The sequence below is a fragment of the Ischnura elegans genome, chromosome 6, assembly GCF_921293095.1.
Source record: "Ischnura elegans chromosome 6, ioIscEleg1.1, whole genome shotgun sequence".
NCBI classification, from domain to species: domain Eukaryota; kingdom Metazoa; phylum Arthropoda; class Insecta; order Odonata; family Coenagrionidae; genus Ischnura; species Ischnura elegans.
This window is the reverse complement of record NC_060251.1, coordinates 112,587,198-112,613,398: the sequence shown is the minus strand read 5'-3', so window position 1 is coordinate 112,613,398 and position 26,201 is coordinate 112,587,198. Positions and strand designations below refer to the sequence as shown.

At 40.4% G+C, this 26,201-nt stretch overlaps 1 protein-coding gene across 2 annotated transcripts in view; it reads left to right on the top strand.

Moving 5' to 3' along the window:
• LOC124161509 (forkhead box protein O) overlaps nt 1–26,201 on the top strand; it is a 669,559-nt gene that overhangs the window by 341,751 nt on the left and 301,607 nt on the right. The window lies entirely within an intron of this gene.

Below are 26,201 nucleotides of genomic sequence, written 5' to 3'. Positions count from 1 at the left end.
TAATATCGAAAGGAAACAAGTTGAAAAACCTGTAATCTGTATCGGGATGCTATCTATCCCAAAAACCCTGTTGCTGTTTAAGTTATTTTTTATTGCTAAAATCGAAAGATTATTACTCCTGAAGTATGCATTTCACACTTTAGATTTTTAAATGACGATATCTATTTTTCGCGATTAAATGAAAAGTGAAAATTTTCAAGCGCGAAAACGCGACGGGTATGTATGAATGCCGGGAAAACTCCATGTGACGTCGTTCTGGTTCCCGCTGCCGCAAGTGAGATGACCTTGGGTCGAGGCTCTGAGCGCTGATACGACGCAGGATGCTAGCAGGTAGCAGAGTACCATGCTAACTGGTAGCGCTTGGCTTAAATAAGGATTATTAATTCCTTATCAAGCGAAGGAAACTTTCCGACCTTAGCCAGTTTTAATGTGTGATTATTAAGACATGTTTCCCTGAGCTCTGTGCCTCATGCATGCATTGGTAACCTCAGACGATGTGAAAGTCCTATCTACTCGTATAAAAACTAGGTCCCTGTGACGTCACGTGGAGTGGCATCGCATGGGCGCCAATCTGGCCTTTTTCAAATGCAGTTAAAATTGACCATTGCCATTCGTCTAAACTGGGTATTATAAAACCAAATAATTAGCATATTATGGATAAACTAATGGTGGATAACGAATCGCAATCAATGCATTTCGTTTTCTTTGATCAAGGAAACTACCCTATTTCCCGTTCACTTTAGATAATAATAATAATAATAATAATAATAATACGTCTTTATTGGGCGAGATTGGGACTAGAAAGTCCCATCTTCCATCTAACCCCAAGATGTCTAACCTCTAGATGTCAGTACTAGAGGGCAGCACAGGTTTTAACCATCGTCGTGTGAATGCGCGATAGTTCCGACAATCGCTGGAACAATCGTTATGTGAATGAGGCATAAACATGGTTTACAGGACCGCCAATCATCAAAGCTCGATCTATCGAACCGAGTCGTTACTTTATAAGCGAGCGGCATGCATAAATCCAACCGCCCACAATCTCGTCTGTTGGTCGTTGCCATAGCAGTGAGGATGACTCTCTTCCCGCCTCGCTCCTTCTTCAGCGGCTGTCTTGTCTCGAGAGAGGAGTAGCGCGTTGCACAAGCCCTCGAAATGAACGGGGCGGGAGGGAGAGAAAAAAAAGACAAGCGTAATAGCGATCATCGTAGTGTGAGGGGAAGAAGATGTTGGGAAAGAGTGGAGGGGAATGCACCCCCGTCCACGTCACTCCATCTCCGTACCCCCCCTCCCCCCTCCGCAACGCGTTTGATGGCCTCGAAGTCTCGCAACCGCGCGCCACCGCCACCAGAGGGCACTGGGGAGGGGGTGGACGGGTGAGGGAGTGGGGGCGGGGTGTATCGTGATATCAGGGAGAGAGGAAGAGTTAGTCACCGAAGACGGGAATTGAGATTTAACAGCATTCGATGTCACCGGGGTTCACATGAGATATCTTCCCAAATAGTAACTTTTACCGACATTCATCTGCATACAGCCCTGCAAACCTACTAAAAAGGCGTGTGGCAGGGGGTGTAAGGACACGAGCTGTTACCATGTAAAACGCAAATGCGCTAACAAAAATAAGACTAGCATTTATGACCTGGGGAAAAACGAATTCCAATGTCTATCCGTTTGGCAAAATATCTCTCTTAATTTATCGCTTCTGGAAATATATTGGTACTATGATATTATTTTCTCCGTGTCGCTCTCAAAGATATCTTTTCTCAATTTCTCATGTAATCTAAACCTAGGGCGCAGCCTCTTGAGTCTCCAGCGGCCCCCAGCCGAATTCGTTTAATATCTGTGTAACGGTTTATGTACGGCCGCAGTTGTTTTTTGAAACTGTTGCATGCATGTAGCCATTAATTGCTTTGAAATTTGTAAATTCATTGTATTCTAGCTCCTGTTTGGATAAGAAAATTTATTTAACAGTAATTTCATTGGGTGATGTATCTCTCTCACCTCCGAACTAATAATCATCACATCTTTTCAAATTCTTGAGCTGCAACAACGGCCAAATGCTAAATGATACCATTCTGAATTTATACTGGTATTATCTGGTATTTGGTATTGCACGATTCACGTATCTAATGATATAATTAGATCTTGAATTTTTAACATTTATATCCGCAAATGTTTGACAATGGTTTTTCTTTATTTACAGGTAAGCGTTCGGGCATGGGATAATAGTATGATTTCATAGACATTGCATCCTTGCTTGGAAGGTAAGCTTGTCTGTTGTACTCTGCCTGCGGTATTTGGATTGCTATGCCTCAATAAGTACAGGCTCTCAAAGAAATTTCGCTCTTCAATATTCACGAACCTATATGGTGTACCTCAAAATTGTTCTGCTTAGCGGCTTAGAAGCTAATTAATATGTTTGATGGATAGATCTGATAGAATGTAATATACATATCCTGCATTACACGGCAAACGCGTTTCCAATCTAATTTAGGAGAAATAAATGTATGACTGGAATTCGCAAAGAACGCGAAGGAAGCATCTTCATGGTGTTATTTGTACGTGGAATACTCTCAATGTAATTTGCTCCTCACTGCTGCAGATGAGTAGGTTTGCAAGCAACGGAAGATGCTTGGGTGATTGTTTATTTTGTACCCTGATTGCTGCAGTTTAATTTTTCTTGTACTTGAATATTATGTTCTGTATGTATTTTCTTTATTATGGTATCTACTGAAACACTTCTTTTCCGATTCTTAATCAGAAATCCGTACCAATGGTTGATTTTCTTATGAAGTGGATAACAAATGCAATTTTTGTCTGATTGTTGACCATATATTAATACTTTTTTAAATGAATATATCATCTCAGTGAATTTTTATATGCTCTGGTTGATCATCTAATTATCTCGTCAGTTTTTTCTTTAAATCGGTCGTTTCTCTTGTAGCCACTACTGTAGTGTAGTTTCTAATTGTTATTTTTTGTAATTGGAAATACTTAATACTATAAAAATATATATATATATATATATATATATGTTTGAACAGGTAATTAAGACCCTCTGTAAGTTACCCTTCGAATTCAGAGTAGAGTCAGTGCATGAAAAGGAAATACGCTAGAAAATAAATACAACAATTTATTTTCTGAAAAGTAAAAAATCAATGGAAAAAATACCGTGGAAAAAATTGAAGGGGTAGTATATTTGGAAGATGTTAAAACATGAATTTAAAAATATAAATATCTTTACAAAGAATTAGCGGTAGCGGAGGTAAGAAAGCCTACATCCTTTTATTGTTTGGCTTTTCTCATTAAAATATTCAATGACTAGTTAAAAGAATAAGGCATATGGACTGATCGGCGTAAGTGATATGATCATAATAATATGATGATAATGATATGATGGTACTTTATTTCATTCATTTGCATAATTAATAGCATACAATTAGCATCAGCTATGATGGAGTGGAATTATGGCAGCACAGGCAAGCAAAAATGTCTAATTGTAAGAATCAAGGCAAGTGTATGCACGGAAAACGGTTCATTATTACAAAAATATCAAAATCAGTGCGCTAAAGCAACAAAATGGGAACCTCCATTACAAAACATTTCACGGATACTGAAATTGCTTATCAAATAAAACCGTAGCATATCTTTCGCTTTATGTCCCGTGAAATTGTTCCGCCCTCTTGGTAGCCGCGGGTCCCTCTGATGCAAATGCATTCACACAGCATCCCTTCAAATGGACCCGCGTGGGGGCGTTCCACTCGTTCGTGATTGGCGATGGCTCGTGCCCTGCTTCCGCTGTTCCCATCACAATTGGACGCCCATCCCTTTATTCGCTGAAATGGGAGCTCGACTTCCCCACTCACCCAGACGATCAAATCAAACACTTCATGCGACTCTTGTCGGAATCATTCTCGTAACAGATACGAGCCTTTCGCCGCGATTGCCTGTGGTTCCAACTTTTGCTGCGAACTGGAGGCAGTTCTCCGGCAATTTAATCTTTGCCATCGCAACGTTTTCTCCGGAGGCTCCCAGTATTACCTACAGAGGTCGTGCGTCAATTTGAGACGAGACATGGGAACGAAGGTAATCGACTGTTTTCGTAGCGGTAGGTGAAACATGCCGAGTTCCAAGTTCGCAAGGCCCTATTGTTAATGATGCGCTGCGTCTTAGGCGAACTGTAAATAGACATGAAATATTTTTATGCATATATCTTTTTTTATTCTGGAAAAAATAAATGCTGGCATGCAAGTATATATTTTATAATACTATATTCTTTCATGTAAATTCGCTATCATAAACTTTAATCGAGTCCAATGTTTCCATTTGGAAACAGATTTATGAAAATTCATGAAATTATATTTCGTATGTGTGATTACTTTTATGGCTTCTGTTATGTAAATAAAGTATGGAAGTATTTTTTGAAGTGAATCGCATGACTTTTGTTTACTTTGGTCGTCAATTATACCTTTTCAGAATTGGTTATTTTCATCACCTCTGTAGTGATTATGCGGTTTATTCGATATTGTTCATTAATTTCACTCTCCAGCAACAAATGCTCATGTATTCAAAAGATCAATATATATTACTTTGTTAAACTTTGTTTTTTGGTCGAGTGTATATTTATTTTTCAAGCAATAGCAAAATGTTGTGGCGTTTTCCCATTTGGAAATATGCTTGAAAACGCATTCAAACATTTTTTCCCGGGTTTTCTATCGTAATATCTCTTAATTAGTCATAAAATTAATAGGATCTACAAAACAAAATAAAAATCAGTGAGTCAGTTAGTTCGGTCTTTAAAGATTTTAAAAATACAGCAAAATCTGACCAATTATTATTTAGTTTCTCAGATCAAGCCTTTATTTATGTTACAATTCTTTTGTAGCTTATCTCAGTCTATAGTTGTCAACACAGATATTGGACAAAAACCGTAACAACACCAAAGAAACGTAACTTACGCGTGGCAACCGGGGTTGAAATCTGGGCGGTATTTTTCATGGACAGCACGATAACTGCTCGAATGCTTTGTGTGGGGGGCACTTGAAGTGTCCATCGTGTGGGACCTGTGTCCGTGATATAATAATAATAATAATAATGTAGGACTTAATTTTATTCATTTACATAATTCATATAATGCAATTAGCAACATCTATAATGGAATGAAATTAGGCACCCCACGAGAGCACTCCTTTGGTAATAATAACAATAATAATAATAACAATAACAACAATAATAATAATAAAATGCCTTTATTCGGGCGAGGTTGAGACTAAGAAGTCCCCTCTTCCACCTAACCCCTTCATAGAGTCAATGCAAACATATTAAAACAAAACAAACTTTTACAATACAAAGGATATACAACATTTGTGAAATGTCAAAAAACATGAAAAACTGTTTGTGAAAATTTTGTGGAAAAAAGATTTCTGTTTGTGGGAAAAAACATGGGGATAAGGGTGTAGTATCCTTCAGCGAAAATAATCCTTTGGTGGGGAGCCAAACAAAAATATCGAATAATCGAGGCAAGTTTAAGCACAGAAAATTGTCCATTATTGTAAAAATATTAAAATCGGTTCACAATAGGCCGTGCGTCCCGTTGGCGACTTTCGTTAACACCAGGCCGACGCGTCGCGACGCCGGGTTTCTCTCCATCCTGCCTTATGGTAATGGTTATTTCAGCTGTGGTCGCCACCTCCAAATGCCAAGCCATACCATTGAGGCCTCTTATGCCCCTTCCCCCCTTAGTCCACGTGCCTCTTTCCTTCTCCACAAGTGTCAACCTCCTTAAATTTCCCTCGCAGTGGACACGTGGTCTCGGTGGACATGTCGTTTGTAGAATGCGGTGTGAGCTGGAACATCTCGGCTCGGTTTAGTTCGTGTAAGAGAAATAGACAGAGAGGGAGATTGGATCGTGCTCAAGTGGAAGAACGAAGGAGGCGAAGGAAAGACGATACGATGACGTCTGTCCTGTGTGTGCTTGTGTTGGGTTGTGCTCGCTTTGTCGGTTGAGAGGTTAAGGGGATGACTTTGCCTCATCTTCCATGCGGGAGAGAGGGGAATTGTGTTGGATGCTCACATAGAGGCGACACCCTATCCTTTCACTCTCTTCGATACCCTCTAACAATGTCTGCAACTTCCTAAAGGACCTAGATTAGACGCTTTGGAACAGGTGAAAATTTTGCAGCATGCAGTTCCAATGACAACATTGTAAACGTATGACTCCCACTCCCCTCTTTTAAGCCTCCCACTCCTAAATTCCAGGGCCTTATGACATGACGAACTCTTCGGCCTCTCTCTCACCTGAACCATCCCCCCTCCACCTGCCATGCCCTCCCTAAGGGAGCCTCCTCCCCCTAACTTCTTTCATACCATGTGACCAAGTTTTTTCCCCCTCCCTCTTCTCTGTTGACCAATCCGTTCAAACAAATTACCTTCCTCCCACCCCCTCCTAGCCTGGTATAAAATGATGTGATGGACCACTGTAGAGTTCACCTGATGATGACGTCTAAAGTTGAAACCACGGTCGTAAATTTGTGAATAAATATTAATGTGAAAGCACAAAGTTCTTCTTTTTATTTTAATTTTATTATAATACTGTTCCAACATCCCCTCCCCGCGCAGTACACGTACCATCTAAACCCTCTGTTTGGATGAAAGCTTCCTTCAAAACCTTCTGATTTTTACTATTACCAATTACCATTACCAATTGTTATTATTTTTTTTAGGTATTCTACCAGTTAAGGCAGGCTTACAAGTATAATTTTGCAGATTCCCACGGCCTGTATCCTCTCCCAATTTGAAATTTCCTCTTAAAATCGCAATTAGGCCTACTCCTTTTCATTCCATCGAAAATTCCCATTCTTTTCCCTCCTCTCCCTAGTTTAACTAACATTCCACCCTCAGACACTGTTCTCAGCGTCCCCTCCCCGATAAGTACTCCTTCCATCCAAAACTTCTGTCTCCACCGTATCTCATTTAGAAGTTGCTTCTTTTAAAATAGCATTGCTTTCGCATGTGTTAACTTTCACCTTAGAAATATTAAAATTAGACTCTATTTCTCAAAATTAATCGCCGAAATGCATCTAGATTAGTGGTACGAGTCGACATTGAAGTGGACGTCCTCAGAATCTTTTACTCATTAAATTTTACACCTATTATATGTTCCACATCATTTCGCCTCAACCGTTGATTTCACTGGCCAAGGTTGTATTATTGTGAAAACATATCTCCGGTCTTTTACCTTCTGGTTTTCCCTATAAAAACTTTTTCATCATTGTCTCTTCACTTCTTCAATGGCCCAGCCATCTCAATCTCCTGCTTCTTATGATTCCCACCATATTTGGTTCTTTGTACAATTCACCTAACAATTTACTTTTTCTAATATTCTGTGTGTCTCTTTTATTAAATATGTGATAATGGTACAGTATACAACAAACAGGGTATCGCACTGTTTTGGTCTCGTTGTTTCGACGGGCAATGAGTTCTTCGCGCGTTTTGGGGGTTAAATATCTCCTACATGTGATAGGGATGGAGGGTTTGGGGTGTGGGGAGCTGAAATGGGAGGGTGAGTTGGGGAGAGGCGCCTCTGCGGTCGTATCTTGGCGGGATTAACTTGTCGTCGCTGAGAGAGAGAGTGTGTGTGTGTGATGGGAGTGATCGTCTGGCTCCAGAGGGAAGCTGGAGTGGGGTTAGTGTAGATCACCCGTCCGATGAGAGGACCCTCACGCATTGCTGTTAGCGGGGGACTTACAGTGACTCGTTGTCTTCTCAGTGGTCTTTTGTCAAAGGGCGCGTTGCTGAGCGCGTCTTTGAAAGGCAATCATCACCACTGGAGAACTCCTTTTAACACTATTAAAAGGAGGAGTTATTCATGCCCACTACCTCACCTAGTGACTCTTGCATGAAACTGTCCTTGTGTTGTAATTATTAATGTCTTAGTTCTTTCGTCGGGTGGTAAATTAAGTTGGCTTTTAGGTCTTTAGTCGTTTGTGCTAAATTAATGTCTTAACTTCCTCCTAATTTTAGGTTTATTGAACCATAGAGTAAGTATATAGTATACTTACTCTATGATTGAACTTAAAATGGCCAAAATATAAAAAAATATAATGATTGAATATCTTCAATTCTAATTGAAAAAGGGAAGAATAAGTGTGATTGAGAGAAATACGAGTTGGTATAAAAAATAAATAATGATAATGAAATAAATAAATAACACGAAATAAAAAATGTCAGTTGTTGAATGAATGTCGAATTTCTATATGTAGGTTTTTTTTTGGTTCGCACGAGTCCTGTAGAAAAGTTGAAAATAAATGAGACCTATTGTTTTATGTATCGGTGAAAAGAGTGGATAAGATTATGAGCAATTATTTTCTGTAACTTTTATCGTTTTAAAGGATATAATTACACGAGATTGAGACTGACAACACTTTAAAATCGGCTGGTATCCCATAACCTGCCGCCACTCGCCAATTGAGACGGCTTGCGGGGTAGGATGTAGATTGAGGTCAATTTTTCACTTGCTGCGGATGTTTCTAGATCAGTACCTTGAATTCAGCGAGTCGATCAGTGCAAGTAATGACAATTTGGACTCTTGATAGATCCCCACTTAAATAAACATTATAACATTCCATATATTTCCGGTTCAATGTAGAGGAACCACAATGTGGGGAAATATAATTAAATTTGCATATTCCAAACTGAATATCATAAATACAGACAATGGTTTTGATACAGTTATATCATTATTAAGGTAGCCCTTCTCCATGCAAATATCAATGTGCAGTATCAAAACCTCGGTTGGTTTAAATAAATATTCACTGTGGAACTTACGAAGTTAATTTTATTTGCTTATATATTGGTTTCATAAAGTGAAGCCGGACACCTTACACAGGGATCAATCGCCGGGAAAAACGGAAATCTTGTCCGTTTCTTAATTCATTTTGAATGATTTGTCGGCCTCAGTGGCGGCGGGGGTAAGTCCTCGCCAGCCATACCGAATGTCGTGGGTTCAAGTCCTGCGTGGACCCTTCCAGCGATGGGGTAGTTTCCTTCATCAACGAAAACGAAAGGCATTGATTGCGTTTCGTTACCCCCCATTAGTGTATTCATAATATATAAAATTATTTGGTTTTAGGAATACCGGTTTAGACGAATGGCAATGGTCAATTTTATCCTAATTTTAAAAAGGCCAGATTGGCGCCCACGCGATGCCACTCCTCGTGACGTCACAGGGACCAAGTTTCAATACGAGTAGATAGGAGTTTTACTTCGTCTGAAATTACCAATGCATGCATGAGGCACAGAGCTCATGGAAACGTTTCTTAATAATCACCTATTAAAACTGGCTAAGGTCGGAAAGTTTCCTTCGTTTGATAAGGTATTAATAATCCTTATTTAAGCCAACCGCTACCTGGTAGCAGCCTGCGTCGTATCAGCGCTCAAGCCTCGCACCTAGGTCACCTCACTTGCGGTAGCGGGAACCAGAACGACGTCACACGGGGTTTTCCTAGCATTCACACTTAGCCGTCGCGTTTTCGCGCGCTTGAAAATTTTCACTTTTAATTTCATCGCGAAAAATAGATATCGTCAGTTAAAAATCTAGGAGCGTGAAATGCATACTCCAGGAGTAATAATCTTTCGATTTAGGCAGTAAAAAAATAATTGGAAACCACCCTATTGTATGTTGTTGATTGTTTAAACCCCCAATGTGAAGGCCTCATTCGGCTGTTTTCCGGGATATTTGAGATGAATAAAACACTCACCCCATGCCAAACACCTGATAGGTAGATCGTGCGAAGGAAATTGTATTTACTTAAAAATGAAAAGGTTAATGCGTTGACGAAGAAGGTGCTGCAATCTCCTCCTAAAGATGTAGGCCATCAGAAAAAAAGACCGGCGGGGAAAAGTCTCCAGAAAGAGGAGGAATTTCTGGGGGGGGGGTAGAGGGGATTGAAGTTGGAAGACACGCCCGAGTTGATGAGGGGGAGGGGTTGCCGACGTGGAGTGGGAGGGGTCTAAATGGGGAGGAGGGGGTTGAAATGGGAAGCGGTGGTTGGTCGGTTTCCTCGGAAGCGGAGGTGATAGCCCGGCGTGAAAAGGGGATTAATTAATCAAGCACTTCAATTAATTTAAATAAAACACTCTGCCAGACTCGTCTCTCTCCCCCTCCTCCCTCGCTCTACGTAGCTGCGTAGTTCTGCCCCCGGGTTGGAGGGGAGGGCCGTCTCTTCTTCTCTTGGTTAAGTCTCTTGGCCTCCCCTTCCCTGCCTCGCTCCCCTCTCGTGTCGCGTGAAGATGTTCTTTTGTTTCACTTTGTGTCCCATCTCCTCTGTCGTCGCGTCTGGCATCCACTCTTCGTCTTCTCCCTCTCTCTTTCTTTCTCTTCCCCTCTCATTCCTTGCGAGGCGATTAGTCGCGGGAGAGCACCTCTTCGAAACCATAGAATGTTACAGCCAGGGTTTCAACCCTGTCTTTACTTCTAAGCAACATCTAATCTTAAGGTCCGTCGTTTTTAGAAATTGGTGCCTTTTCAGCTCTATCAAAAATATAACTGATTTATCAGTTATTATTTGTTTGCGAAATTAAATGTTCAAATATGTGAATGCTATAATTTTTATTATTGATTTCAAAATTTATGTATAAATGAAAGTTCAATCTTCACATTTGATATTTCTTTCAAAAAAGCTGGGTTGGGAAGGGTTAATAATTATAATAGTTCTTCTGACGAATATTTCTCGGGTTTTCAGCTAGGTTTAAACTTTTATACAAGCCGACGTTTCGAAAGACGACTTGTCTCCCTTCATCAAGGCTGTGTTACTTTATGGAAGTCCAATTTCACACTTTCTCTTTTTCTTTTTTTTCTCTTTTTTGTGTGAAATTGGACTTCCATAAAGTAACACAGCCAGCCATCCTCAAGGCTGTGTTACTTTATGGAAGTCCAATTTCACACTTTCTCTTTTTCTTTTTTTCTCTTTTTTGTGTGAAATTGGACTTCCATAAAGTAACACAGCCTTGAGGATGGGAGACTAGTCGTCTACCGAAACGTCGGCTTATATAAAAGCATTAACCTGGCTGAGAACCCGAGAAATATTCGTCAGAAGTATTCACCAGGAAAAATTAAAATCGTTTATAATAGTATTTACTGGCAAATTTCCACAATCCCTTAAATTTAACGTCCCGCTTAGTATTATCTTCAGGACCGGTACATCTACATCGATATATTACCGTGCAAGTCGCCTTAATGGGCGTGTGGCAGAGGGTGTTAGGACACCAGTCGTTAAAAATGTAAGAAGAAAAAACAGAAAAAGAGATTCACGAATTAATTCACTCCTACAATTTATTTTTATGCCCTCTGCTGTTTGGGAAAAAGTCTATTTTCTTATGTCTATCCGTTAGGCCAAATGTCTCACCTCGTCGATTTCAATCGTCTTTGTAAGAACAAAAAATGTAGTAAGGCTCTAAGATGGATGCCAAATTTTCGCTTGTCAAGATTTTTAATTGCTCAAGCAATCCCTACAATGCCTACCACTTAGCTTCCAAGTGTTTAACGACTTCGAACATAATTCTTGTGAAAGACCTTGTTTCCCATCTTCCAATTTTGGAATTAACGAATAGAATGAAATGCAATTGACAACTTCATGCTTGAATCCGTGAATCATCTCCATATTGGAAATAAAATAATAAAACTTTGTAAGCTTCACTTGTATATATTTACATGGGCACGACACGGGTGTCGTAATGTAGTTACATCTTCAGGTGACTGATTTTACATGCATAAACTTTCCTTTTTATTTCCAATGAATGAAATGCATTTAATTCGGTCATGGAATAAAAGTGAACATGGCAAATTGCCAGTTACTTTCAATCAAATCATTAATATGTTAGAATTCCACAAGAATAAGCGTGTAACAACTGTCTATATTGCAATCGAAGATTCTCACCTTTCAGCGTTTCATTTCCTGTCACCGTCCGCACATTCGAATTCGTGAAGTTGCCACTGACTCGCGTCATTGACGTCAGAGCGAAGTTCACGGGGAAGTATACTATAGTTAGGAGTGTTGGAGGGAACTTAATATTCGTGATGGTATTTTTATCTTGTCAATGCAATCATTCGCGAGAGAAAATACTTATGCCATTGAAAATAATGAGAACTAAACGATCGCACGGTAAGGATTGGAAAGAGTTTGGATGGGTAGAGGGCGGATAGCGAGTTCCTATGCCCAACATGTGTATCACGTGACGTGGGAAAATTAAACACCATTGAGCGAAGAGGAAATATTATGCAATTATCAAAATCAAATGCATTATGTTAAACTATTTTTTACTCTACCCTCCAATGAAAGTTCACTGAGCTCCCATTGAATGATTTTTCTGGGCACACAAATGCCTAGAAGTAGTGTACCATTCACTAACCATATACAAGTCACGCGACATTAAACGTTAGATACCATTGAGACGCTCGAGGTATGTTGGAACCAAAGCAGTGACGTCACCCGCCCTCTACTTATATTTAAATTAAGCCGTTAAAGTTAATCGGTATGCGCGTAAAAAAATGAAATGAACGAATTGAATGCAAATTATTTAATTCAATATTGAAATCAAAGTAATTGTCGCAAACTGCCGGTTTCTGAATCGCCTCTGCCGGCCTTAGAGGCGGCAGTCCTTGCCTGCCACACAAGAGGTCGAAGGTTCGAGTCCCTCCTGGGTAGGTTGCCCCAATCCACGTTGTTCGTGTACTTTTATTGTTAAGTTAAAAAATTCCGATGTAAATGGGCTGTGGTGCTGTTTTCGTTGGTAAAAGAATGAAAGAAATAAATGAAGTGGGAAGGTTAGCAAAGCTATTACAGGATGGTCCGGAGAATAACGCAGTAATTCGTTTTCAATTTTCGATCCAGTTCTACCTCCCCTTTATTGCATGTATATGAGCCCGTAATCGCTTCGTACGGTCCGCCTGGTCTCACCTGTTGCGCCTCGTGGGAGAATACCATGAGTCATTTATTCACATCATTATCGGGAGTCGGGGGTTGCCAAGAAAAAGGTTGTGATGACTTTATAAAGACTATCTAATTATTTAGTCATGATTTTTCCTTCGTAATTGTGTATTCCATTATTTATAAATAGTAATTTAACAAGCTAGCATTTTACATTTTTTCGATCCTGAGAAACGTTTTATTAAGCTCTTATCTTATTTTATGTGATCCTTTCCTAATTTTCCAGTTTTTTCCCACCTTTTTCACGTTGCTTCGACTTTCTCTCCTTGCTCACTGGGCTCGGCTAAATTTATATCTCAGCTTCAGACGTCCATCTGCGTGGTATTTGGCGTGGCTCGTGAAATACCTGTCAAAGTAGAAAATTAAATTTATTTTACTGCTGCAGGCACTGATTAACCATGAAGATGGCATTTTTATACCTAAGCCTGGTGGTGGCGCTGCGCCCTTAACTTGATTTCGGTTTTCCTATCCTTTGCTATGTTTTCGTGTATTAAACATCGCAATTATTGAGTCTAGAAGACACTGGGCGGAATTAGTTTGCGGCACCTCCTATTTCGCCCTTCTCTTTTTTCATATCATACTCCGCATAATCCTGAATGTCCTCATTTCTGTCTTTTGGGAATATTTTGATCCTATTTGCCTAGGATCCGCGAAAAATGGGAGTAGCACTACTATTTGAAACTCTGGAGCTGTAAGTTTTCTTAATAGCTCTTTCTTAAGGTTCGGAGATCTAAGATCATTCCAAGTTTAGCTACGTGGTATATTCGAAGACTGATTTCCAGTGGCTTTCGGGGAAATTCAGAATAATTGCCATCATTAGCAACGATCTACAATCCCAAGATTGGTTGCACTCAGCTCTCTACTCAATTCTTGCCCCTCACCGCCGCGCCGAAGGCGCGAATATTATTCTGTGCCAGTGAGCCTTGGCTCACCCCTACCACCCCAGCCAACCAAAGTAGAAACGTGAAACTAGAATAATTTTTATATAATGCAATAAAGCTCGGACAGCAGTTTGAATTACCATTCTGGTAATAGGTAAAAGAAATTTTTAAAATTATATATTTATTTTTTATTTTTTTGTCTGTCAATTTTAAAAGTTATCAACAGTTCGTGTAGTATTATTCTCTTGTTTTCTTTTTCATTTATTTAATTTTTTGTACGGTTTTTTATAATAGATCTTTAGATGATTTTTTTGTTATTATTTAAAGAATGAACCATAAAAACCTTTGATTAGAAGGAGATAAAGAAATAGAAAAGACTCATAGAAGAGTAAATTGGTGAGACAGTGTATATGTCGTTGAAATAATTGGGTCATAATCCCATATGTCTGTAATCAGAGCCAATCGGCTAATCTTATAACACCTACATTATTCTTCTGCTATGGCCTCTCATCCATAGCCTACCTCTGCCGTCCATCCCTACACCTGTCGGTCGACGATAATTTCCGTTTTTCCATCGCGTCTTGTGATGAGACCGATTAATCAGTCCCGTGTTCTACCAAAGTTTTTCAAAAGACTTCTCTCCTACTTTTTTTTTCACTTCCGCATTACTCGCACGGTCTATTCATTTGATCTTCATTATTCTTCTCATCGTCATCATAATTATCAGTCAACAATACTATGGTTTGTTTAACGCAGCTCTCCATTCCTCTCTCCTATCCGCTAAACTTTTTGTAGTGAGGTATTTCATCTCTTTTATCCTTTACTAGCTGACCCGGCGAACTTCGTACCGCCTAACATTCAATGAACTTATAGTTGAGTTGCAGCATTCGTATCAAATGACTTTAGGCGCGCCAGTTATAGTATCTCTGTTTGGAAAAAATGCACTGCGTAAACGTGCTGCATGCGTAAACGCACCACGGTGTGCCCTACACATTCGGGTTTAATGTCTTGCGTCAAGCGCCTTCTGATAAACAACAGTTTTTGTTTTGTTATCAGGCGCAAGATAAAGCAAATGAAGCTAAATAAAAATAGCGAAGCGAAGCAGGGACGCAGCGAGGGGGGTTTTGGGGGGTTAAAACGCCCCTAAGAGCTCAGAGAATCTTTTTATAAAACATTTGGTTATTAATATTAGGGGGACGGATGAATCACAAAATATTTAACTGTTCACACAGCCGCAAAACCTACCATTTTGAACCTTTTATCCTAAAAAATGTCTGGGGTGGGCCCCCACACCTCTCGCTTACCTTGGCGAGTTTTCTATACCCTACAGACCCGCCAGTATTAGCTGCGCCTATCCTTAATTCCTAGCTGCGCCCTTGAAGCGAAGGAAGAAATACAGCGGATGGTTTACCGACTCGTAAACATACTACATATTATTTACCATGAGAAAATCATGGGTTTTCACTGACACATGAGAACAAACATCACAAAAACTGAAAGACCGACCATGCGATTTGTTAATCGTTATCACGAATGCAGCACGAATTGGAAATTGAATACGTTTAAGCTCGTAAGGGCATATAAGTTGGGACATTGGAATCTTCGGATTGAGGACTTCCTCATCTTTGAATTTTCCATTGAGTATAGTGGCGTGAATCACTTTCATTATCAGTTTTTTTAATAACCAAACACGTTCCGTTGGATAGTTTTGGTTGGTTTGGGTTTCGAAAGATCATGAACACAGAGCCTACCTTTAGCTGTAAATCGTGCCGTGGTAAGCCAGGTGCGTCCAAGGACTTTAAATATTCAGATAGATAGTTGGTGACTTCGTCTTCGTTTATGACAAAGTTAAAAGATTTGAATTCATGCAGAGTACACGGACATTACTGATAATCAACAATTGCTTGTAGATTTGTTTACACACACGGTAGTTATGTGTTTGTTGACAACTCAATTCGAGCTGAGCTTACCTCTAATTATATTATTTTAATACTATTTTAATATTAATTTAATATTTTTAACATGTTTGAGCATTTAAATTTTTTTAAATATTGTTAAAAAGATCAGTCAATACATTAGTAAAAACGAAAAAAAATCTTACTTTTTTGACCGTCTTAACAATCAACTCCTAAAAACATATCTCTAAGATAAAGATGAATTTTTTTGCGAACTTTTCCTATTTTTTAATAGCCTATATGTTATCCGGGGCTGAGACGAATCCAAAGAGCCCAATGTCACTAAGATCGGTGCAGCCGTTCTCTAGTTATAAGTGTTCTATTTAACACGATTTTCGACTTTCTTTTATATATATAGAAGATAACATGTCCGATGTAGCTGATTCGCGGAGGTCCCTTGCCCTTCTTCCCTTCCACTTATCCTTCTACGATTGTTACCATCAGGCCATCGTGCCTCAAAATGTGGTCAACTAAGTTGTCACACCTTCTGCTTAAGATTTAGGGAGGCTTCTCCCAAAAACCTCATTCTTCTGTAAGACCAAATTTCTAAACAATTTAATAAGATGATAAGTTTCGACTAGACAGATTTGAAAATAATACATCGCATCGATACAAATGGACTAATTAATTTTTTTAAAAATAAGAATAACATTTCATTTGATAGTACACGATTGATCAGTTGCTATCATCGGCGTGAATACTTTCATTGTGAATTAGTGGCGAAGCCAGGATAGGGACAAAGAGGGGGTGGTAGAGGGATTACGATTCTATCTAGTATAAATTGGATACCCAAGGGAGGGGGCTATATTCCCCCTAACCCCTCTCCGGATATACCATTTGATTGCAACATACTAAAAGGTGTAAGATAGGTCGTAAGAGTGGAGCTTATTTGTATTCCAATTCGTTATAGTGGGTAAATATGTAGGATAATACAACTAAATACTTTCGTACAAAGTGGTAATCCCTAAAGACTTCTATTTTATCCAGTGTGTGTTTCGATCCAATTGGAGGGGGGTTTATATCGACTATAGCCCCCTTAGCCCCCCCCTATAGATCTGCCACTGTTGTGAACTATTCCTGATTTTACATTCCTATTCTCGTATTGATGTCTTTGCTAACGGTAAAAAATTGTTTCCGGCCTATTGTAGGTACTTACAAGGAAACATGCGGTAATCCTCCCCACTAAATCATGTGACATAAGCTTCGTGCGATGCTTACTGATTGGCTAGTCGGTGTAGACAAAAGGTTGGGTAGCGTTTTACATTCATGAGGAATGGATTGAGAGATTGTTTGAGTGGATTGTGACGAGAGATGGCGCTGCAATTGCAAAGCGAGAGACAAAGCGCCGCGTGGCGTCCCTCATTTGATCCTGACGGTAGAAAGCTCACGTGCGCAAGGGGACGGTCGCGATCGTCATCTTCATCATCATTCCAGCGGCAGATCCGGTTGGCAAGAAATGCGCAGAATTGAGTTATGACTGCCAATATTCAACTTGTGGAGCGAGGTAGCCTATTGGTTGTTCCTGCTTCAAAACCCGCGTTAAGCCTTCGAAAACCCCTAAACAAAATCCTCGATGCGCTAGGTCGCCCAGGGAAGTAAATGGCCCCCTACACTGAATGTTTGAAATTCGCTCGCTTGTGCTGGTGCTGGGGTGAGCTCTACCCTCACCTATCCAAGGCAATCTTCGGGCTGAATCACTGTGGGAGTGATTGAGTAAATTACATCTACATGTACATAATTCCCCGCAAGCCGCCTAAAGGGCGTGTGGCAGGGGGTGTTAGTACACCAGCCGTTTACAGCAAAAAAAAAATGAAGTGCTCTAACGAGGTTGGGACTAGCGTTTACTAAAGTCCTTTATGGTTCGGGGGAAAAACGAATTCCCATATCTATCCATTCGGCAAAACATCTCTCTTAATTTATCGCTTCTATCGGACCTGGAAGTATAGTGTGGCTCTAATATTATGTTCTCTGTGTTGCTCTTAAAGATATCCATTCTCAATTGTTCAAGCAATCTAAGCCTAGCGCGCAGCCTCCGAGTCTCCAACGGCTCCCAGCCTAATTCGCTTAACATCTGGGTAACAATGTCTGTACGCCCGTAGCAGTTTTTGACGAAACGCGCAGCCTTCATTTGTATTTTATTCAGTTCGCGGATTAAGTCTTTCTGTACCGAATCCCATAGGCTCGCTGCATATTCAAGGTGCGGTCGGAAAACAAGTAATGGTGATAGATTTTGAAATGTAACGATTATTAGTGAAAAGTGAATTAAATTTAATCGTTAGCACTAATTCAGTTACTTTGCCTCAGGTATTCTTTTTATGAAAGTCTTTGGTTCCCCAAGTGGCCCAGGGAAGTAACTGGCCCCCTACAATGAATGTCTGAAACTCGCTCGCATGTGGCTGAGGCTGGGGTGAGCTCTACCTTCGCCTATTCAAGGCAATCTGCGGGTTGAATCACTGTGGAAGTGAGCGAGTAAATTACAAGTAATGGTGACAGATTTTGAAATGTAACGATCATTTCTGAAAAGTAAAATAAATTTAATCGTTAGCAGTAATAGGGTGGTTTCCTTCATCAAAGAAAACGAAAGGCATTGATTGCGATTCGTTACCCACCATTAGTGTATTCATAATATACAAATTTATTGGTTTTATAAATCCCAGTTTAGACGAATGGTCAACTTTAACCGCATTTGAAGAAGGCCAGATTGGCGCCCATGCGATGCCACTCCACGTGACGTCACAGGGGCCTAGTTTCTATACGAGTAGATAGGAGTCTAGATCGTAGTACGAGTAGATAGGAGTAGATCGTCTTAGATTACTAATGCATGCATGAGGCACATAGCTCAGAGAAACATCTCTCAATAATCACCTATTCAAACAGCCTGAGGTCGGAAAGTTTCCTTCGTTAGATAAGGTATTAATAATCCTTATTTAAGCCAAGCGCTACCTGCTAGAAGGGTACTCTGCTACCTGCTAGCTGAAAATTTTCACTTTTCGTTTAATCGCGAAAAATAGATATCATCATTCAAAAATACTCCAGGAGTAATAATCTTTCGATTTAGGCAATAAAGAAATAATAGGAAACCACCCTATTCAGTTACTCCGCCACTTTGATATCGGTCTATCGCATCTTATTGAAGGAGCGCCTTTCACAATCTCGGAGCATCGCGCTCCTCCACCTATCGTAATCCTCCCCACCTCTTCCCCCACTGCCGCTCCATCTCCCTTTTCCTCTACCCCACCCCCTTTCCCCCCGTACCTTCGCCGCTGGCGCCTGACTCCTTGGTGATCTCCCCAGTGGGTGGGTGGGCAGTGGTTGTGCGGTTCCATTAGTGCCAATCGACTCCTGGGCGACACACGTCGCGTTGGACGACGGGAAGGGGGAGAGGGAGATGGGGGAGGAGAGGGGGGGGGGTTGGGAAGGATAAGGGGACTCCGTTAAAGGGGGAGTGGTGTTGTGCATTGGCTGCCTTTGGCGCTGCGGCACACTAGGAGACATTTGGCTAAGGGCCGCTCCTACGATGCGTAAGAATTTTATGTCTCTCAATATCTCACTCGCACCCCTGCTAATGGCAGATGATGGGAATACATTTTAAAGGTGTTATTAAAATTTTCTACAGCCTAAGGTAGGTTTACGAGCAGTATTTTGCATATTACCCTAGCCTGTCTGCTACCCACCTCCCTCAACTTGGACTTCCACTTGCAATTCACAATAAGGGATAAGTACTCCCTTCCATTCTATTTTTTTAAAATCCTATTCTCTTCCTTCCTCTCCCTCATTTACCCAACATTCTACCCTCTATTACACTGCATTAAGGTTTTCTTGGGTTTCGCATCGGTTCAGGTCAGAAAACCTGAGAAAACTTTACTGCAATTGTTCGGCGGGAAAAAACCAAAAATTATAACACTCTATTTCACTGTTTTCAACATCCCCTCCTCGCTTAGTACTCGCTCCATCCATACCGTCTGTCTCCCCCGTATCTCATCTAGAAGCTGCCTTTCCTCACCCACCATGTCCGGCACTTCGTCATTCCTCCTCCTTTCCGTCCACTTTCTCCGTTCTTCTCCGTACCCAGATTTCGATCGCCTCCAGTCTTCTCTCGTCCTCCTTCCGTGCTGTCCACGCATTTGTACCGTAAGGCACTTCACTCCCTATCCGATCCTTCGCCAGCCTTTTCTTCATACTCTTACGTAACGATTCTCTCATCAGGTCTTTCCTATTCATGAACGCCTTCTATTCAAATCTAATTGTCTTACTGGTGTCCATAGTGCGTTGATTTTAAGACCATGATGGGTTTGCTACTAACGCCCGAAAAGTATTTTGCAGTGAAAAAGAACTCTACATAATAGTTTGCATATTACCCTTTTCTGTCTCCCATCCCTTCATCAACTTCCTCCTTCAATTTACAACAAGACCTACTCCCTTTCATTGTATCTAAAAAATCCTATTCTTTTCCTTCCTCTCCCTCGTTTTCCTAACGTTCTAACTATCCCCTCCGTGAATGAGTGTCACTTCCATAATGTTTGGTTAAAAAGGCTTGGGAAATTGGCAAAGAACTCGATAATAAATAGGCTCTCAAGTTTTTCCATGATTCTCGAGTGTAATTAAATGATCAATGTTTTAAACACGGAATTAGAAAATGCATTTCGATGAGGCGGTATCAAGTGTCCGTCTGATACGTGGGGATTGTCTCCATAACAAACTGGATCATCCAACGTCAGTGGGGGCGAGAATGCCTTTCGCGATGGTTACGCGATCCACTTTGATCAACTTTTCCGCGGGAATCCCCCGTAAAATTATAATCCACCTTCTCTCACGTCACACGGTGAAGACCAAACTCCGGATACACTTGCTATCCGTACTATTAATAGGCATACTGCGCATGGTGACATCGCAGCTCGTCTGGGTCTCCATCGAACGAATGGCTTGCCTTAACCTATCAGCAGTATCCAAGAAAAAAGGCTAAACTTGCCTTATCGTGGTTTTGAAGTTGAGCAAGCTTCGCAAAAATTGCCCTAATTGATATTTTTGGAAAATCCGCATATTAAAAGTAATGGCACTCCTTTTGCACTTATGTAATGAAGCCATAAATTCATATAGTTATTTAACATTTTGCTTTATCATCAAATTTCACGACTTACAATTAGTTTTTACATTTGTGACAGATACGATACAATATGGCGCACACTGTTTTTCCTCGAATATTAGTGTTTTTATGTAGGACTTTGAAAGAAAGGGTCAACAAGTTACCTCGAGATAATTACGCGTATACAACGAAGCCTTTTGATTTTGACGCGTAGAGACGAATTGTGGCCACCTGCGAAGCGACGCGAAGTTAAGATCGATTTTTAACCGCGCGTTACAGTGCGGAGGTGGCCGCTGGCCAACCGAAATACCGTACTTGATGGACGTTGAGAAGTGAATCTTTTATTGATAAGGAATTGAATAAAAGCATTAATATAGCATTACAAAATTTATTCCCTATTTATTATGACGTGATTTCTTCAGTGTCTTTTAACATTTTTCAAAAGAAACACCCTATGAAAAACGGAATACGCCAACATATGTTATGACAAACTTGCATACATGTACAAATACGCATTTCTGATGTATGACAACTGTCTTGTATGATGTTGGGAACGATATTGTGGAAGTTCTTAATATTAGTAAAATAAGACATTGCAATATTTCCACTGAGTTTTATTGTGACACCACGGGTTTCGTCGTTACAAACAATATTGTTGTTAGTAAGGGCGAAACGCGTAGTGTCGTAATAAAACTCAGTGGAAATATTGCAAAAGTCTTATTTTCCTAATAATGACAACTGAGTAGAAATTTTAACTTCCATATTAAAAAAAAACATTTTTAAGATTTTTGGCCAGCTATCTTTTCGGTTTCAGCCCACTGTGCGATCCAATGGTTCACGGAGGCCGTGCTTCAGCTCCCGCCGCGATGACCTCTGACCTCCTGTCACGACTGTCGCATTCCCTGCGTCCCTAGCTAGTCGAATCCACCGCTTGCGGTGTCCTCATCTACGCCATCTCCGCGGATACGCACAATAATCTCCGTCACTCACTCTTCCACTGCCTTCGAGAACCACCGCGTCCCTCCCTGCCTAATTAACATCGGCGATTTGTTATTCCCATGACGCAGGAACTTCTTCGTGCAGCGGCGAAGGCGGCGTGTGGTGTATTACGGAGACAACTTGCTAATCGGCCACGGTAGGGCGCTGGAGAGGATATCAGGCGAGGTTGGAGCTGCGTCGTTCCTCTCTATTGAAACGCTCGTTCTTACGGTTCATTTTCATGACTCGAATGATTCGAATCACATTCATCATCATCATCATCATCGCTGGTCAACAATCCTAGGATTGGTTTGAACCAGCTCTCCACTCAGTTCTCCTATCAGCTAATCTTTTCACATCTACGTATTTCTTCTCTTTCACATCCTTCTTTACTTGTTCCATATATTTTGTTCGAGGTCTTCCTTTTCCGTTCTTGCCTTCCACTTGTCCCTCGACGATTGTCTTCATCAGGCTATCATGTCTCAAGATGTGACCTATAACGTTGTTCCGTCTTCTTGTTAAGGTTTTCATGATGCTTCTCTTCTCAGTGGCGCAGCGGGGGAGGGAAGGGGGGGGGAGGGGAGGGGGGGAGGATAACCCCCCCCCCACAGCCCAGAGAAATTTTTAAGTTTAATCCATTTTACTTGATTGGATTGATATTACTAATAGAATAGTGTAAGGATTAATAAAATATCTCTCAGAGAGCGGTACAACTCAACATTTTCAACCATTTATCTTAAAATTCCGAAATTTATTAATCTCGCACCTACCGCTTATCCTGGTGGGTATTCCATACCTTTACACACTCCGATATTAGTTGCACCTTAACCCCCCCCCCCCAGCATTAATTCCTAGCTGCGCCCCTGTCTCTTCTCTCCTACTCTTCTTAGGACTACTTCGTTACTAACTCGGTCGATCCATTTGATCTTCACCATTCTTCTGTAGCACCACATTTTGAAGGCCTTTATCCTTGCTTTCTCCGCTTCGGTCTTGCTATGAAAGAGTCTCTTAATGTATTAATAATAGTTAATCTCATAGAGACAAATTTGATGCGATTTTGTAAAGCATCGCGATCCAAATTGTCAGGCTCAAAATGGAAGTGTGGGGCTCAAACTTGAGTAGGTGAAGAAGTTAAACTATTTTGGCAGTACGGAGGTGGGAAACGGAAACAGCAATGAGGGCATTAGTGAGAGCATTACGTTAGTAAATGAGCCATTCATGAGCAAGAAGAGCTCATGAGAGGATTAATTCGTAAGAGTTTAAATGAAAATCTGGTGAAGAGTCTGATCTGGAATGCAGCGCTTTACGGTGCGGACACGGAAAATGTGCCATCAGTTGTATGATCCTGAGCCATGCGTGTTAACGAAGGTCATTTTTAAAGTGTCAATATTTACATGCGATGATGCTGTTTAAACTCCTTCCTCGTCCGTAAATAATTTACATTCAGCATTACACGGCATTCATTTTGTCCAGTGTTCATTTGGTTAGTATTGTACGTACATTTAGTTCATTTGGTGAATTTCGAATGACTAGCAAGAACGACTAGCAAGAACGACTCTTAAGCATGAACCAAATCTGACGACTCGAATCACGGGGATGCATTGAAATGCCCACACCTAGCCGAGATGGCTGGCAAACGAGCTTCTTATGTATATGCGCGATGTATGCTAAACGGACGATTAAATCGACGAAAGGCCCTTAGCCACGCATCAAGCTCTGATCGTCACATCCAGCGTGCGTTAAAGTTGCAGGGGAAGAAGATAACACCTGAATAATGTGAAGGTGGAGACACGCGCCGCGGTCGAAGACGACTTCGCTTTTAATTGACGCTGAAATGATGCACGGTGATGCTACGACGCTCAAGCTCCGGTTAGAGCAAGGTCAGCGCATACGCTAATTCTTTTTTCATTCTACGGATTGATTTGATGAGCAAATTAAGTTTTCGTAAAACATTTTGTTTCGTAAAACATTTCTATTTTGTTGGTCTTTTGCACTGATTTTGATATTTATTGTACCAATGAAAACTTTTCCTTTCATAATCTTGCCTTAATGCTTCGGTAGTTTTGCTTTTCTGTGCTGCCATAAGTATCGGATGGCAAGTCTACCAAATGTGTACTCTTTTGGGTCACCTAATTTCATTCCGTTAAAGCTGATGCTTATTATATGCTATTAATTATGTAATTTAATGAAATTAAGCCACACCTCATTCCTCATTATATTATATATTTAATTATTCATTATTTATCAAAATTTCAACATTTTTTTAACGAATACATTCCATTTCAGCATTACTGTTACATTAAGGTTCATTGTACTACAGAATTGTAACTGCGATAGACACATTTTTTTTGGATTCAGATATAAAATTCTTATAATTTAACCATTTAACACTATATTGGTCTACAGACGTTATGGTCTCGCCAACCCATAAATGGCTTCTCAGGAGGTGCCGGGGTATTTTTATTTAGACTAAACAAGCTATTAACATCCCAAGGTATGGTTGAGTATGGGAGAATATGTTTCACATTATTTAAAATAGAATGGATATGTTCATAATTTTAAACTCATGCCAATGATTCATTGATATTGACTTTGTTGCTGAATAAGTATAATTATATATTTTGATGACAAAAATTTAAAAATAGATGATTATCAGAATTTCCAAAGGCATACGAAATGAGCGTTATATGTAAAAGTGGAAGATAACTCCTGAATGATGCTAATAAAATAAATATAGATGCCGAAGATTTGTGGACGCTAGAGCTTTTGTTTGAAAGATTCTGCCATGGATTTTAGGGGCAAAGAACCTTGTAGCTGCTATTCACGAACCTCAATTCATGAGCGCATTAAAGATTCAAGCATTCAAGGTTTTCTGTAACTTGCTGGATTTTATTGAGGAACATATATTATTTTTCTTTCAAATTTATTCATATAAACACCCTTTCGATATGTACGGAGTCAATTTCTTTTATTCTCATTGTTTTTTTATAGGTAGTAAAAATCTTGGACCCAAAGTGCCCTTTCACATTTATAATGCCGTATTTCCCAGCTTAGTGATATATTATTGACATTAAATAAATAGAGTAATGTTATCATTGAAGGCATTATAATCAATTAAATTATTATTGTAATCAATAATCGAATAAAAAATAGGAAGATTGTTACTTTCAGTCTTTTAAAGGTTATAATTACAATCCGAATTCGATATGGCCATCCGGCGATGGAAAACTCCATTAATTATTTAAAACTTTTCTTGACGTGAACTTAATCCAGGATGGTGCGTATTCCAGCGGAATGCTTTAAGCATTCCTTTGTTTGATTCTAGATCAAGGAGACGACAAGATTTAAGATCCATGAGATCAGATGGCTTTCTGAAAGATATGACTCAAAAATAAGAACGCAAAATATGCGGATCCACTACCAGCGCAGCGAACATTTTACCAAATCGATCGACACACCGAAAAGGGGAAATCTTACGGATTTCCATCAAGGGATGAATTAAGGGCTGATTAACGAATCCTTCCGCACGCCTCGTTAAGCGATTTCGGAGGAACGCTTTATCATTAGGCTAATGGTGCCGCCACAACGCACTTCATTCAGTCAGCGGATGAGAGATTAGTTTCCGATATGAGATGAGAGGTCAGAGGACGAGACCCGCGCATGGACACTTCCCCTGGACCGCCCACTTACCTGCATTATTAGCGCTCTTCAATTAGCGGACCGTGTCCGCAGAGGTTGTTCACGATTTCAATCGTTCACCTCCGTGATACCCAAGAGGATAGGACACAGCATATAACTTTAAACGCACGCATTACGTCTTCTTCGACTCATCCGAGGCCGCTGGCAGGTATGAGACGGATAGAATCTTCATAAGGATCGCATCCGGACTGAAGAAATTTGTATAACTCTCAGAAAGCGTCGAAAATGTTGGTTACACTAGTCCCTGTGTCCGAACTGCGCAAATCTTCCCCTTATGACGAGGGTGGCATGTTATTTACTCGAAGTCCCAGCGATAAATTAGGCGGTCTTGCAGGGGGGTTATTCTGTATTTCACTTTCTGTAATTCATGCTCGAATTCCGATGGCGTCACAGATTTACCCGCACAGGGGAATTGTTTGGTAGTTGATTAAGCGATCCCTTTTGGCGCTGAAGTAGCGCGGCTCACCGCAACGAGAACGGTTCATGACCAGTACAATTCCTCTTACTTACGTACTTTCGGAAAGATGTTGTTTCTAGTTGGTGACTCGGTAACCGATTCTCAATTATAGTATCATGATTTGCAACAACGTATGACTCACTGGCCGGTTAATTTTAAGAT